The 6,000-nt window shown below is 37.4% G+C and overlaps 1 pseudogene; it reads right to left on the reverse strand.

Annotated features, from left to right (window-relative positions):
• Positions 1-1,285: 1,285 nt before the first annotated feature.
• Positions 1,286-2,659, reverse strand: LOC137732943 (aspartic proteinase CDR1 pseudogene; annotated as a pseudogene).
• Between the last annotated feature and the right edge of the window lie 3,341 nt (positions 2,660-6,000).

A 6,000-nucleotide genomic window follows, 5' to 3' on the forward strand; every position in this document is an offset into this window, starting at 1 on the left:
CACTACCGCCGACCTCCCTCTCTCTATAATAGCTCAATTAAATAGGCATACAACATAATGCATTTATTTTAATAATTGAAAGGGGCTGCAACAACATATATGCTAAACAACAATACCATTTGTTCAAGGGACCTTGGGTTTAAAGAACATCTCACTAGGTCACCATTGAGAAAAAAATAAGCATCCCACTAGGTGACCGGAGCAACAGAGTGAAGGTCACAAACTTGACACTTTATGTTATTTCAAAGTCTCATTGATTTTGTACATCAACACACTCAAATGCATCACCAGTCCACTTCTTCTTGTGAGGTCCTACGGTACAAGGAAAGAAGGATGTCATACAATTGAAAATAAATTAGGTGATCAAAATATGGAATAGGCAACAGAAAGTTTGGATAATGAAGAAAGGCATGTATTGAGACGCAGATGGAAGGAATAACTTGTTTAATGATCACATTAGAACTGCATCGAATAAGAATTTGATGTGGAAGACGAGAGACTAATCAAATGTGGATTCACTCATGCTACAGCAGGAGATGAAAAAAAAAATTAATCATGCATCTTTGAAACGGAAAAACAGGCAGCATCTAAACAAAATTGAAGGAAACACTTGTAACCAGCTACCATGCCTTCGCGATCACGAAGAACTGATAATCAGTCATGCAGGATTGCTATAAAGCTTAAGCGACGAAACTTTCGCCGGCTCAAATATATTTTTTATTTTTTTTCAATAAAATAAAACTTTGCCCAATGAAATAGTTTGGTCGGTCATGTCAAGTTTGTTGAACAAAGTTGGTCAACACACTTTTGCTCGACAAAAGTGTTGTTGGGAAATCAGTCTGGCAAAGTGTTTTTGCTCAACAATTTGTTATTTTTGTCGGGCAAAATTTCGCGCATTGAAATTTGCCCAAAGAATTTGTCGGGCAAAAAAACACAAGGCGAAGAAATCTCATTTTGGCCGACTAGACCGATACGAAACTGAAGAATGTATCAGTTAAAACAATATTGACAATGAAAAGAAAATATTGGACTTTTGAGTTCGCGTTTGAAGGATTAGATTTGGCTTTTCATTTTTTTTCATTTTTATCATTGATACCTGAAAAAAAAAATGTAACTGAATCTTGTATTTATTACTGATCAGTTAAATTGGAATTCAATAAAATCTTAATTAAGTTGATAATTATATGCTTTTGCAGCAGTTCTAAGCATAAAAACGAAAGTTCATAACATATTTTATTATTATTCAGATGATGAGAAACTTAAAAGAACTAAACTAATTTGTTAATCAATGCTTGGTGCAATCAGCCGGCTTAAACGACACAGTTCTGTCCTCAAGATCATAACCCACCAGGAAGTTTATTTGAGCCAAGTTCCCAAATATTGCAACGTCACTGGACGGTATCATTGTCAGGCAAACCAAATCGTCCTCCATTCTAGCAAATGTGTTTACTGCCTGCAACTTCACATCCGCACCCTTGAAGTGCGCAGTTATAACGGGAACACCAATGTCATCGCTTTCGCTTCGAAAACAAAGGCTCAGAATCCCCCTCGGATCACTAACCCTCTCTGCGTTAATGGCAACCTCCAACGCCGATACCAAATCGTCATAAAATCCAGGTGGAAGGAATGTCAAAGTAGTACCTGAATCGATGATAATGTTACCCTCATTGCCAGCAACAGCAACAGCAACAGCAGGACTATCCTTGCAGTTCGGTGATTTGGTTTTGTAGGCCAACCTCTTCTCTCCAACGCTAATGGCCTCAAGTGTGAGGTAATAGAAAGTGTCGGGCACTTTCGCAACTAGAGGAGTTGAAACAGCACCAGCACCCGAGACAATGCCGGCACTGCCAAAACTTATCTTGCTCGCCAAGTTATTGTTCGGATTCTTACTATTTGATGCCAGAGGCACCAAACAGTAGGAAAATTTACCACCACCGGTCGATTTAGTCAGTTGAGAAGCGAGGGAAAGAGGACCGCCTCCGAGGCCAATCAAGCCAGAACCGGACTCGTCAAATGTACCACCATTTTGATGCCCACAACCGAAGAGAATTTTCGGAAGCGAAACTGGACGACCGGTAGTTGATCCAATGGTGAAGGTCTCGACAGCTAGAGTTCCTCTAGTGAAAGAGCGGTCTCCGTAACGATAGCTATAGTCACATGTTTCGTGTTCGTTGTCTTGGGTGCCACAGGCGGCTTCTTCGAGATAAGTACATGAATTGGACTGACACGGGATGGAGCGGTAGGTCGACGATTTCTTGGGATCGAAGAGAGGAGGTTTTTGGTTGAAGCATTGCTTGCATGGCTTGCATTGAGTCCAAATGAGATCACTGCCAGTGTCGGCTATTCCGAGGACTTCAACTGGTGGGGTCCCAATTGATACGTTCATTAGGTATTCTCCATTACTTGATATTATTCTGGACTGGATATCTGCTGATGACGACAACGACGATGATGAGGTGATTATTGGCTTGACGAAGCGATTGGCACGTGTGACAGAACGACAAAAGGCATCGTGCAAGCGATCGTAATGAGACACGGATGAATTGTACCAGGGAGAGAGGGTAGAGTCGCGGTGTATGAGATCAGCAGTGAAACCGTGGCTATTGGCTTGGGTGAGCAAAATGAAAAATGCAAGTAGGGCAAGGGGAAAATGATTCATATTGCTAGCAGAAGTAGCTAATGCCACCTTATCGGTTTGGTTTGGTTTCGATTGGAGATGGAATGACGAAAGCGTTGGTGTTGCAACAAGTATTTATAGACGTTGTGATGGTGAACAAAATTCAATTACGACATTATGATTGGAAGATCAACATGCAGAGCGGTTTTAGAGATGTAAAAAGACTGCAGGTCGACGAACAGGTTGTGAAAATTTAATAATCCAATTATATATTATTGAATAATTAATGTTATTACTGGATTATACCGCATTGGATAGATGACGACACATTTTCTTGATGATTTGATCGGAATGAAACAAAATGAGTTAAGGGTAAATCATATGATTACTTATTACAGAACTGATGGGCTGAACTCTTATGTATTCTGTCTATTCAGATCTCCTTGTTTCTGCTTTTCTGATGGCTCTCTCTATTTTATTGTGCCTTTGAGCTTTTTCCAATCGATGAGATTTAATATTCAAACCATTGTGTCCTGTAAATTTATTTAGAAAGTTAATGCAAAGTTTATTGTCCCAATTTTTTTTAATTTTTTTTCAAATTTAGAGTAAAATGGTGGAAATTCTATTTGACCTTATACTCGCCTCTCATTTGCAAGTGCCGCATGGCCTTGGTAGGTAGAGTTTTTTTCTCTTCAACCTATTGCTTCGTCAGTTCATACCATCCTTTTCCCTTAGCATAAATTAATGTAAAATATTGCTTGCATTAAAAAGACAAGTATAAATAGCATAAACATAAAGTAGGTTGATGTCTAGTGGAACATCTTTCACAAGAGAGATAGCTCACTAATAGATTGAGGGACAAGTAAGACAAGTAATTCGACTCATTTACATCAAAATCATGAATGTATGGAATCTATATTATACAAAGAGACCGTGATTTTTGCTAATTTGAATTGAAAGGTGATATAAAATCAGTCTATTTATTAGGTTTTTATTTATTTATTTATTTATTTTATCTATTAGGTTTTTATTTACTTTTATTTTTTAAATTTTATCAAATTTTATATATACTAAAACCTGATGAAAAAAAACACTGTTCATTAACAGTGCACGGGCGGTGCTGTTTCGCTTTGGGTCTCTTTCTCTTCTCATTTTCACTGCTTTTCTTTGCCCACACGTCCACCATTCTCTTGCCACGTGTCGATCATCCTGGAATGGTTCGCTTCGATTCTCTAGAAATTTCTTTCGGTTTCCATTTCCTTGGTTCGATTATACTTCTTGGTTTTATTTCGGTTTCTGCTCCTCTTTGGCAAAACTTTATGCTTCTCTGTGGTTCCTGGTGAGATTTACGACTTTCTCGATTTTTTCTTATGTTATTTTAGGGTTTTGTTTATGGCCTCTGATTCTACATGTGGCTATTTAATTTTGTCAAGTTTTCAGTTTCAGGGCACTGTAGCTTATGGTTTTTCTTGAGCCTTTATTTTCAGCGTTTGAAGGCATCTGTGCTGCATTTGTGTAAATTAATTTCATCCGCTTCATGCATAGTAGACTTGACATTTGTGTCGTGTTTTTCGTGTTCATGTCATTTTCATGTCATACCCAATATCTTAACGAGTCGTGTCGTGTAACACCCGTTAAAATAAACAGATAAAATGACCCGACCCATTACCTGTTAAGGAAAATATATTTTAAACCAATAAATAATCAAATGAAAAACATAATACTAAATAAGTATATACATACCATATTGTTACGGGAATGGGGAAGGAGAAAGGGATTATGGCTTTTATTATGATCAAATGGTAAAATTGGAAAATATTGGAATAGAGAGAGGTTTTTTCATCCAAAAATGTTCTAATAATATAAGTCAAATAGAATCCAATGGTACAGATTTACTCTCATTTATCTTATTGCTGTTATTTAAGTAAAATCTTTAATAGTTTTATAATTAATGAAGAAGTGTAAAAAATATAGGAAAAATATATAAACACTCGTAATGATAAGCTTTACAACTATCGTGCAGAGCTTAACTTCGAAATTCGCCACTATAATCATATAAATCATAGATCAAACCGTTGATTGTTATTTACATTTACGCTTCATTTTTCTCATCAAATTTTGTTTTTTCAAATTTTGTTTTTTGAAAACATGATCTATTAGAGGATGCAGGAAGATGAACGGTTTGGATCGTTGATATTATGTTCAGAGTTTTATGGTTAGTGAAAATATTGTTTGATGTTTATAAAGTTTCTACAAACTATATGTGACACACCCCAAACAAAATTTTTGGAGCGTGCTGGCCGTCACGTGAAGGTGACGTAGCCAAGTGTGCTATGCAGAAGTAAAGAGTGAAAATACGAGGAAAATAAAGTCAACAAAATAATTTACAATAAAAAGATCAGTGAGTGCTAGGGACAAACACGTAAGGAAAATGCAAGGTAGGAGTTCAAGTCTCCTAGGTGCAGTTTAGAATAAACACTACACAAGTGATAACTAGAAAATCCTACATGGAGGGTGCTCTATTAGAAATGCCTCGATGTCTCTTTCGTCACCCACGTCCTTGCTACCTAAAACCTAGAGGGGCGCAAAACAGAAAACGTGAGTGGGCAAAAACAAAGTTTGTTTTCCAAACCATTTCAATATCAAGTAATAATCCCTCTTTGTAAAACCCGTATACTTTCCAGAAAATATTATACGTACTCGTATATCAAATCATGATAAAAACGATAAACCTTAAATATGCCATGTCAGAAATATGCCGTGTCAGAATATCCAAACAATTAGTATAAGTATCAAGCAGGTGATATAAAACAATCGTAATATGCCAGTAATATCAGTATATCAGCCGGAGTCACCTAAAGTGACATGTACGGCTGAAACTATAACTCCTCAACCACTATCCTGCACACGAGTCGGAACCACCTAAAGTGGTATGTACGACAGGCTGGTGTATCTAATTACGCTCAGTGCTACGATCACGTGAAGGTTGTGCGATGTATTGCAAGTCACCTACAAGTCGGAACCATCTAAAGTCGTCTGTACGATAGGCTGGCACCTGCCTTGGATCTAAGGTAAGCGTACGGTGCGGGAAGTGAACGATCATGTGAAGGCTAGGCCCTACTCTGGCGAAGCACAATCACCGAGGTGCAGAAATATAAGCTATAACTCAATCTCATTAACACCACATCTATCACTAACAATATACTCACCTGACTTACATGAGCGTCTGCGGCACAAAAGCATAACCAACACAATCATAACAATAATATTGACGATATTCGACATGGCATTTCAATTATAAAACTATTTAAAACGTAATATCTGGAAAGATACCAATCATAATATATATATATACTGAAAACAAAAGCTCACTCATTGATACG

Source organism: Pyrus communis, chromosome 16 (assembly GCF_041283825.1).
Source record: "Pyrus communis isolate YQ-2024b chromosome 16, ASM4128382v1, whole genome shotgun sequence".
NCBI lineage: Eukaryota > Viridiplantae > Streptophyta > Magnoliopsida > Rosales > Rosaceae > Pyrus > Pyrus communis.